Source organism: Nannospalax galili, unplaced genomic scaffold (assembly GCF_000622305.1).
Source record: "Nannospalax galili isolate Female #2095 unplaced genomic scaffold, S.galili_v1.0 scaffold1249, whole genome shotgun sequence".
Classification (NCBI taxonomy): Eukaryota; Metazoa; Chordata; class Mammalia; order Rodentia; family Spalacidae; genus Nannospalax; species Nannospalax galili.
Window position 1 is genome coordinate 195,587 of NW_008358860.1, and position 11,429 is coordinate 207,015.

An 11,429-nucleotide genomic window follows, 5' to 3' on the forward strand; every position below is an offset into this window, starting at 1 on the left:
TGGAGGTCACAAGAGTCTATCAGATCCCCTGGGACTGGAGTTACGGACAGTTGTTAGCTGCCATGTAGGTGCTGGGATTTGGACCCAGGTCTTCTGCAAGAACAACCAGTGTTCTTAACCGCTGAGCCATTTCTCCAGCCCTGAGAAATATTTTTAAACAGTAGTATGCTAGAGGGTGACTGATGGATACTCCCAGAGTGCTGAGCAATGTAACAACAACCTTAATTACTGGCCAAAAATTTGTTGTTAGGATTCAGTTAGTTAGTGTTCTATAAAGAGACTGAGGCTATTTCATGGACACTTCCTCACTACAAATGGTACTAATAGACCAACCTCAGGAAGATTGTTAGGGATTCGTGCCGGTACTGAAACTCCCAGTGTTGAATCTCTACTACCCAAGGTGACGAAGAGAGCATTTATGGTATCTTTAAGGCTAAACAAGGTAATAGGGTAAAACATTAATCCAATGGGCCCAGTGTCCATAGGAGAGGGTTATAGACATAAGGAGTCTTGTACACAGAGGAAGGCCAAAGGACTTTGCAAAACAAGGGCCTGTAGGTGATCTGTATAGGCCACAAGACAAGTCTTGCAAGAATCCAACATTGTATGACACTTAACTTTGCACTTCAGTCATCAGAATTATGAAGAAAGAATTTATATCATAAACAATCCTAATATTTAGTATTTTTAAGTGTTCACCTGGGAACATTCATAGAAAAAATAGGAGTGGAAGATTTATATTGATGTATTTGGATGCAATTATGCTGAGAAAATAAGCAAGCCTTAGCTGTGTATAAGTGGAAATAAAGGTTTTGTAAAGTAAAGGTAACTATTGTTAAGATCTACATAAAATATACTGTCAGGCACACAGGATTACTTTAATAAAGCTGGTCAATGAAGCAACAGTATTTACATACTGTCCACTGTGTTTATACACATGATTTTTACTTACTGCATAAAAAGTCCTATCTCATAGACTCCTTAATAGAGAAATAGGAGAAAAGACTAGCAAGAATTCTATTAATCTAGGACAAGTCAGACATAGAAATACAAAGAAATACAAGAAAAAAGAAATGAAAGAAACCATGACCAACAACCTCAGAAAGGACACAGAAATGTGTCCAAATGTACCAGAAATTCCTAATGAGATACAGTAGTCAAAAAAGGCATACTATAACTTTAGATTTGTACATATTTACTAAATGTCTGTATATATTGTATACTATTTTATATAGTACAATATTTTTATTTTGTATATCTTAACATTTTATAGATTTAATATTATGCATTATGTCATATACAAATGCCACACTAACAAGCAAAAAATGAAAAATAGTTGAAAATAGGTGAACAAATATATAAGGACGGAAGCAAAGTTTGGTGGTGTAGGCCTATATTTCCACTTGCTTAGGAGGCTGGGCAAGAAGATCATGAGCCTAAAGCCTGTGAAAGAAGAGGAGAGAGGAGGATGAGGAGGAAGAGGAGGAGGAAGTAAAGAGATACATCTTAACATTTTATAAATTTAATATTATGCATTATGTCATACAAATGCCACACTGACAAGCAAAAAATGAAAAATAGTTGAGAATAGGTGAACAAATACATAAGGATGAAACAAAGTTTGGTGGTGTAGGCCTATATTTCCACCTGCATAGGAGGCTGGGCAAGAAGATCATGAGCCTAAAGCCTGTCAAAGAAGAGGAGAGAGGAGGATGAGGAGGAAGAGGAGGAGGAAGTAAAGAGGAAAATTTAAAAAGAAAAGAAAATTTCAAATCTATTTTAGATTGGGGTTGGAGAGATACCTTAGTGGTTCATCTTTTGAATCCAGATATCCTTTGGTGCAAGAGCCTTCATATTTTTTTTAAAGCTGAGTAGAACTCCTCTGTGTAAATGTACCACATTTTCATTATCCATTCATCAGTTGAGGGACATTTAGTTTACCAGACATTAAACAAAAGTCTGCAGCTAATACTTCTCAAATTATTCCAAAAGATAGCTATAGAGCGAGAACGCCCAAACTCCGTCCATGAAGCCAGTATCACTTTAACACCAAAACCAAGTAAAGACACAGTAAAAAAAGAGAAAACTGTAGACCCATATCCTTAATGAACATAAACCAGAAAGGACTTAAAATATATCACAGAATGTTTGAAATCCAGTGTGTGTGGGGGGGCTATGAGAAGTATAGATGGGAGAGGGGGTCTAAATTTGATTGAGATCTATTATAATAAATGCAAAAACTCAATAAAATATTATTAAAAAGACAAAATCATGAAATTTGTAGGTAGATGGATGAAACTAGAAACTGCTATACTAAATGAAGTAACACAGACTCAGAAAACCAAACGGCAAATGTTCTCTCTCATTTGTGGATATTAGGACCAAATAATTATTTCTGGATATATATTCTGGTATAACTATAAAAGTCAGGAAAATGCTAAGGAACCATGGGGGTAAAGGGAAAGAAAGAGCCAAGGGAGGGGGATAGTAGGAGACAGATGTTACCAAAGGGGAAATGGAAAAAATGGGGTATCATATGGGAAGGGAGGAGGGAAGGATATACAAGGAACCATGGGGTAAAGGGGAAGAGGTAGCTTAAATGGAGGTATAATAGGATACAGGTATTATCAAGGGGGAAAGGGAGAAAATGGGGGTACCTTAATGGGGGAGGGATGGAGGGTTAGACAGGGACAGACAGAGGAGAGATAAAGCTTAGGTGGTATGAAAAAACAGGTTATTAGCGCAAAACCTACTGAAAAATACACATGACAATACCTGAACATGAGTGCATGTATATATGTGAAGGCTATACAACAAGACACACAGTACCAGAGAGAGGAAAACTCCCTTTGAGCTGCTGGTCAAGGTAGTCCAAAGACTCCCAAATTAACACAGATTATAGCCATAGCCCTTGATTACCTCCCAAAACTTGAAGGTAAGACCCGATTGCTGAAGACAGGACATACTTTGGACATAGTTCTTGTCATGTGTGGCACTGTAAATACACATGACTGGAGAGGCCATAGATCCTAGAGAAAACACTATCTCTGTCATAGCCCTAGACAAATGTAATTTCTTACTATATGCTAAATATGGATCCTTGTATGTATAGACAAGTGTACCATTTACTACTCTTCAAGAAGCTTCTTTTCACAACAGGTGGCGACTATTGCAGAGTTCCACAACTGGTCACACACAGAGAATATGTGTCTGAGAGATGCCAGCCCTAAGTGACACATCTACAATGGAACCTCTACACTGCAGGCTTGTGGAACATAGTGGAACACGAGGTAGAGCGAATACTAATGCGTTTCTCAACTTTTACCAGTGAAACTTCCTCATGCGGCAGAGTACTATGCACTCAGAAGGCCACAACCGGCCAAAGCGTAGAGAATAAGAGATTTCAGAGAGTGATTCCCTGGACAGGACTCCTATACTAAATGTTACCCACCCATGGCTCAGGGACCATTGTGGCAGGAGGGGGAGGTTGTAAAAGTCAGGGTTGGTGGATAATCATGAGGAAACAGCATCTTCCAGGTCTCTGGGAACGCTCACATGATATTGAAGCAATGGTGTCAGCATGCACAAGACCCATGCAAGCTCAGTCAGACAAAAATTCAGTATAGAAATGGGGAAATGGGCAGAAGACCCTAAACTTATCCAAGGAACTGTTGATAGCTGATTACTGCTGAGTGAGGGAGTGATGGAGATCAGTTCTGCAGAAGGTAAATCAAGGACAAGATAGAGCATAGCTGTGTTTTGAAAACAAGAGAATGTTTGGACATTGGTGGAACACTGCCTCCCAGAGTCAAGGGCAGAACACGCCTTGGGATAGTAAGAATGATAGTGGATGGGCTTGTGTTTTCCTTTCTCACTGGAGCTCTGGAAAAGGGTTTGATTAATAACAGAAAAGGAAAACATCCTTTACTTTGAACTTTGCTTGATTTATGTTTTGAATTCTGTATCCTTGGCTGGCCCTGTTCATTAGGTATAAAGAGCTACTCTTCGAATTAAACTTACTCTTCTCCACCTGAGAATTGAGTCCTTTGCCTTCTCTCATGCCACTGTCCACCAGCAGACCTGAGTCTCTCTGCAAGGGAAAGTTAGCATGTTACTGTGTCTTGTCTTTGGTGCCAGTGATTTGAACTCAGGTCTTCATGTTTGCAAAACAAACATTTACCCTTTGAGTCAACCTTCCACCTTACTCTGCTGTTTTCTAATCTTTCTATGGTAAACATGTATGTGACAATGCAGGTAAATGAACACGTAGGAAAAAGTGTCATGGAAGACCAAAATGAGGAGCATTGTACATGTGTTGAATTTGACTACATTTGCTCCAGGAATCTTTATATGCTTCATTATCTCCTTGACAATTTTCCCAGTGTTAACCTACCCCTTATACAAGCATGCCAGAATTACGAGTCTTCATTGGCAAATGTCTCAAGAATCTAGCATTATGATGCATCAATGGGTCTGACAAATGGATCTCCTTTGTTCTTCTATTTGCCTTACACTCTCTTGTGGAATCATACCAGGTCAGAGCTCTAATAGCCAGACACAGTGGCATGCCTGCAATAACCCGAGTGGGAGATTAGAGACAGGTGGATTGTTGGTGCTTAAGACAAACTAGATGATCAGTTTGATAAAGTTTCACCGATAGATTCTGTCTTGACACATAGCATGGAGAGAAATGGAGGAGAGCACACAGGATTTATATAGGGATGTCTAAGAGACACGCAGATCTGAAGACAGTCTTGAAGGAGAGAACGCAGTAGTAACCTGTGTCCTCAACTGTCTTCTGCCTTCTTGATGCCACAAATGCTGTAGCAGGTTTGAGTCTAGCCAAAGCTCCATGAAAAACAGCCTGTATCAGCTCCAGAGCTCTCTAGTTCCCTGACGTCCTCTGGAAACCAGAAGCCTTTATGGAACGACAAAGCAAGTCAGATATCTCAAAATGTAATCTCTGCTGGTTCTTGGGTGAAGAGAAACCCTCAAACTGCTGATGCTATTTTAGTATTAGGAAATATTTAAAAATACCATTGGCTTTATTTCATACATGAACATAATGTGTTTTGATCAGTATTCCCCCACTTTCTCCCCTTTAATATCTCCCATACTCACTACTTTTGCCTCCCACCTTCATGTACCCTTTTCTAAAGTCCACTGAGTCTTCTTGGGGCTGCCTGGCTGGGGATGGATATGGAGTAAGCCACTGGGCAAGGACAGCCTAATAGAGGTCATATTCCCGAAGAAAACTGGCACTCTCCCTGTCCCCACTGCCACCGATTGCTATTAGTTCTCCTGCTAAGGGTTGGACTTTGTGAGCCCCTTTCCCACCACATTGGGAATTTGGCTGGCTTGGTCTTATGTAGGCATTGTGCAGTCAGTCACAGTCACTGTGAGTTCATGTGTGTGACAGCCCTGTCATGTCTATGAAACGCTGTTTCACAGCAGTCTACTCCTACGTCTGGCTCTTACAATTTTCCTGTTTCTTCTTCTGTAATGACCCCTGAGCTTTGGTGGGGAAGGGTTATGGTATATATACTGTTTAGATCTGATCCCTCCACAGTCTCCTATTCTATGCATTTTGTCCAGTGTGTGTTTCCGTATTAATCACTTTTTACTACAAAAAGAAGCTTTCTTTGATGAAGGTGGAGAATTGCACTAATGATGGGCATTAAATCGCTATCTAGGGGGCGGTTTAATATTTCGTCCATTTAGCAGATTAATCACAGTAGGTTCTCCCTCAGGACCTGTGACTTACCTAGACAGGGATTCTTGGATGAGTTAACAGCACCTGACCTGAGTCTTGTCTTGTGGTGCAGGCCTCGGATCAACTGACAAAATGGTTGATTACTCCCATAACATTCTTGTTACTGTTGCAACAAAAGACATATCTTGTCAGGGAGGTCATTGCTGTAGTTTGCAAGAGTCACAGCTGGGTAAGACTGTTAATTTTTTTCTTCTCCAGAAGCATTTATAGCACCCTTTTACTGCTACAACAGCTAACTATGTAGCTCAAGCATGTGGTGTCTTCAGCTATAAGGTTTTACCATCAAGTTCTGGAGAGTAACAATGGCCTGTAATGACTTGGGATCTATGGGACCCCACTGAAGAACAATTCAAGAAGAGTTAATCCACATCAGACACTGGACTTTTGTTTGATATCGTATGCTATCTGGAAGATGCAGATCCCGTTTGTTAAGGGTAACAAAGTAGTATTATCATATTTAGTCCCTTCCCCAACTCCTCTGCCTCTACATCCCTACCCATCCAGCTTCAGGTGCATTTTTAAATTCTGTGTCCTGGGGTTCCTCTAGGTAGTTCTCACTATTGAACAGTTCCAAAGGACTTGTGGGTTTTGGTGGGGACGTAGTTTGGCTTTTCATGTCGTTTGTTATTTTCCATTGTGTTCTGAGCATGTGAATTTCTTTTGTGGCATGTGTTTCTGATATGAAACTCAAGCTTGCCTTTGTCTGAGCTGATGTTTGATTCTATTTATGCTGTTGGTGTAGCTTGGTTGCTTTCTGGTCCAGAATTAACAGTTAGTTGGGCTGGGCTTCAGTTTCTCCATTTTAATTTTTATGGGAGGGACCAGATAGATCCAGGCAGGCTAGTCAGGAGATCTCCAGGAGGGTGAACAAGCCTGTGCCCCAGTTGAGGTGATGGGGATCAGCTGGGCTGATTCTAACTAGTTAAGCATAGAAGGTTTGAGCTCTGGAGCCAAGAAATTGGGGCTGGTCTCAAAGCAGGGGAATGGTGACCCTGCATGACTAGGATCTGGCTGTCTCTACCAGCTAGTCAGGCACTCGCTGGAAACCTCAGTAGGACAGGGCCCAGGCCCAAGGAAAACTCATGAGAACAACATGGACTGGTTCTGACTAGCTAGCATGGAAGGCCTGAACTCTGGAACAGCAGGGATGGAGATGGTCCCAAAGCAGGGGGATTAATTTTACACAATTTCTTAACAAATATCACAATAGTATGCATGACTTTGATACATAGTAAATACTAAGTTTAAAAACATGAATTATTAAAATGAGAAATGAAGTGGATTTAGGTAGAAATAAATATATGCTCATGTTTTACTCAGTGTGTGCTCATGTACATGTGACTATGATTAACATTTTCACTATCGGTTACTGAGGAATGATGATCTCTTTGAGATCATTAGGTAACTCTGATAGCTTGTAGAAAGAGCTTTGGAAAACATACACAGGTCACTGTCCAGACATCATTTTGATGTATTTAATGAAGCTCCTATTCTATTTACCAGTTTAAATTTTGTTTCCTGCTGTAAGTTAGTATTTTGTTATTTTGCATGTCCAGAAATTAGTCAAACTAAACTATGTAGGCAGGCAAAACAATGCAAATAAGAATATCTTTATTTTGATGGCAGCACATGAGAATTCAGTTTCCTTCATCATCGACTACAGATTACCTCCAGCTCCTGTGTGTAAGCTGATTTGTTTCCTTGGATAATGCAAGGTTTTTGTGAAGAAAACTGCGAACCTAACTCAGTACTGAATCTTGATCTTTGTGTGATATTTTTGTGAGAGCTCATAAAAGTAAACATTTTATGAATTTTCAGTCATCAGATATGCATGACACTTTTCAAGACTGCACTAGTAAATATGCAGCCGTGTAGCAGAAACTGGAGCATCCTCCTGGTGACAATGAATGGTTTCCTACGGTACATATTAGTAACTATTTTAAGTGTGGAATTCATCATAGGAAATTTAGGAAAAGCATTCATGGCACTGGTGAACATCCTGGACTGGATCAAGAGAAGGAAGATCTCTTCAGTGGATCAAATCATCACTTTTCTGACAGTTTCCTGAATTGTTTTATTGTGGTCAATACTCAATGCTTTACTTGTATCTGGACTGTACCCAGTGTTAATGATAACTACAAAAATGTTGAATATACTTACTGTGTCCTGGATAGTGACCAATCATTTCAGCATCTGGCTTGCTACCTGCCTCAGCACTTTTTATTTCTTCGAGACAGTCAAATTTTCAAACTCTCTTTTTCTTCACCTAAAGTGGAAAGTTAACAAAGTGGTTTCAGTGACATTGCTGTTGTCCTTGCTCTTCTTGTTTACCAACATGGTCACTGTAAACATCCAGATCAATGCCTGGATTGAGGGATATCAATCAAACAGGTCCTGTGATTCTAACTCAGGCAACAATGTGAAATATCCCAGGCTTCCTTTAGTCACCACCACTATGTTCACTCTCATACCCTTCACTGTGACTCTCATAACTTTTCTCCTGCTGATCTTCTCCCTGTAGAAACATCTGAAATACATGCAGCACAGTATTCAAGTCTCCAGCGATATCAGCACCGCGGCCCACACAGAGGGCCCTGAAAACCGTGGTCATCTTCCTGTTACTATATACAATTTTCTCTCTTTCACTTGTTTTAAACTCTTGGCACACTGATCTTAAAGTGACAAATCCAAGTCTACTGTTTTTTGAGGTACTTGAAGTTGGTTTTCCCTCAGGGCATTCATGTGTCCTGATTTGGGGAAACACTAAGCTCAGACAGACTTTTCTTTCTTTGATGTGTTGGCTGAGGTGCAGGCCCAAAGAGGCAGAGCTTTTAGATTCCTAAGACATACTGAGGATCATCTTGCATATACTTGAGAGAGATCAGTTCACAAAAAAATTCTGTAAGCTGAAAGTTCATAGAAGTAGCTGTAAAATCAGAAAAATGCAATCACAAATTTTAAAAAATATTTAAAAAGAAAAAGATCTGTATACTTAATATACTTAAAATTGTGCTTTTTACAAATTCTTCAGTTTAGCTTTGTGAATCTTACAAAATTATGTATAGAATAAACAATATATAAACATTTGAATATGTATAATATACGTGTGCATGCATGCCTGTGAGGCATAGTGAATGCAATTGTGAAACTCTATTTACACAATAATAATGGCCTAATCTAGAACATGTCAAGAAAGGACGTGCAGACTTAGACATTTGGTATACTTAGTCTACTGCCTCAAATGTAAAACTAACTTATAAAACTTTTAATGAAATTTAAATCCAGGAATGCTAAACATAAAACCAGAAAAGGGGCAACGGAATTTACCACTCTGAAAAAATCATATTTTCACTAAAATAGAAATGATTCTATTTGTTTGTCAGTATCTCTGACAGACTACGTTATCTATTTAACTGAAGCAGTCTCTGGCTGAATCCAATATTATTCATTTAGAATTGTGTTTCACTGCAGAGGATGGAAAGACTCATGTGAAAACTGTATTTTCCTTATACAGCAGTTATGTCTATTATTTCTTACCAGACGAGGCTAAATTTTCTATTCACAAACCAATTATTATTTATTGTTTACTTAATGATTTAATTTAATGAAATTTCTTAGTTTATTCCAGATTTCTTGTCTTCACTATTTAATTTGGGAATCAAGAATCCTTATACCATATTTAACACTGGGAAAATTGTTGTACTTTATATGTAGTTTTTATGTACTATTAAAATTCACTTTAATTTTTATGCCTCAAAGTGCTAAATCATGCTGGTAATAATAATGTCTTACTTGAATATTATAGTGAAAATAGGTGTTATTGATTTACTTTATGTGATCACATACTTATATTTTTAAGGTGGGAAATAAGCAGTTTATCTTAGGAAGATCCATTTTGACTGACTTAAAGTGACTGCCATATGGATAACTTGTTGTGTATGTATTTATTATATGTCACAGTGCAAGTTAAGTAAACATAGATAAATTTAATCAAATAGGTGAACAGTTAAAATCAATTAGCTTGAAGCAGGGAAGCGCAGAGATGAACATGGTTATATGGTCATTTTCTCTGTGTTCAGTGCTGTTAAATATTTAGTAAGACAGAACCATGGGAATATTAAGAAATGTAAGATAATTTATTCATGGCTATTTTCTATTGCTGGGTAACAGCAGACTCTCGTTGAGTCCCTGCAAGTTTTGTAGTAAAGAGATACAGCTTTTATGAGTAATCACCCATACTGGATAGGTTTGAATGATACAGCTATCTTTGAGTCACCATGTTCCTGTAAGTAACCCCAATAAACTCATAGGTTCAGCAAAATAGACCTGGGTGGAATCATGTCAGGCATTTGTTTCACATCACCTTAGAAAAGTCAAAGAAGAGGGTTGTAAGAAATTTGTAACTGAATTTGTAAAGTCAAATTCAGAAGCTATCTACAATGTCATGCCTTTTAGTACTTTGTAGAAACTAACATGGGGGTGATAATTTTAATCACTTGAGAATTATTTTTAAAAGTCATATGCTGGGAAGCAACTGAATGATTCTCTCAAAGTATGTAAGAATGTAGCAATAACCCCAATAATTGGAGAATTTTTTTCTTAGGGATTCGATTAAGTATTGGTGCTTCATGTTAAAAAACTGTAGTTATTTCATACACACCTCCTCACTGTGTGTAAATGCTACTCGTGAACCAAACTCGGGAAGACTGTTAAAGATTCATGTGCTGGTTCTCAAATTACAAATGCTGAAGCTGTACTGCTCTGTGTGATGATAGGGCATTTAATATCAGCGAAGTCAAATGAGGCCCTAGGGTGAAACCCAATTTCATGGGACTAATGTCCACAAAATGGGTAGATATGAGTCTGTGTACACAGAAAGGAAAGCTGTGTGAACTCATAAAGTAAGGTCCTGTGAGAAGGTGGCCCCTACATGCCAAACAGGTGAGGTCTCACTGTGAACATGAACCTTGGACAAGAATTGTGAAGGAATAAATTTCTGTCATTTAGCAAACCTAGTAAGTGATTTTTTCTAAAACAAAGCCCTGAGAACACTGATATGAGAGAAAAACGTAGAAGGGAATAATCTATATTAATCTAACAGAGTATAATATGCTGAGAAAAGAAGTGAACATTAGCTTCGTGTATGTGATAATAAAGTTCATATTTTGTACTTTAAAGGTAACTATGCTAAGATTCTACAAAAGGTACGCAATCAGGCACACATGAATTTTTAAATAAAACTGATTCTTAAAGCAACAGTATCTATAGAGCATAAGTTGGATATATACACATATTTCTTACTTACTGAATGAACAAATCTAGTTAACCAACTCCTTAATAGAGATATCGGATAAAAATAAATAGCAGTTCTATCAACCCAAGCCCAGATCAACAAGAAGAGTAACTGAAAATAAACAAAAACAAAACTGCATGATGATAACTCAGAACGCAGAAATGATTCCAAGCAAGCAGAAAATTCTAATGAGTTACATTAATCAACCAAATGCAGGCACACTCTAATTTTAGATCAGTACTCATCTGCTGCATTTTCATAAACTTATGAAACACAAAATTTTTTTTTACAAATTCTGTTCCCTTAGGTTCTCCTTGGGTCTTGGCCCCGTCCCATGGAGGCTGCCAGAGAGTGCCTGACTAG

The 11,429-nt window shown here is 38.4% G+C and overlaps 1 pseudogene; it reads left to right on the forward strand.

Moving 5' to 3' along the window:
• The first annotated feature begins 7,916 nt into the window (after positions 1-7,916).
• LOC108490160 lies at positions 7,917-8,616 on the forward strand (annotated as a pseudogene).
• The last annotated feature ends 2,813 nt before the right edge of the window (positions 8,617-11,429 follow it).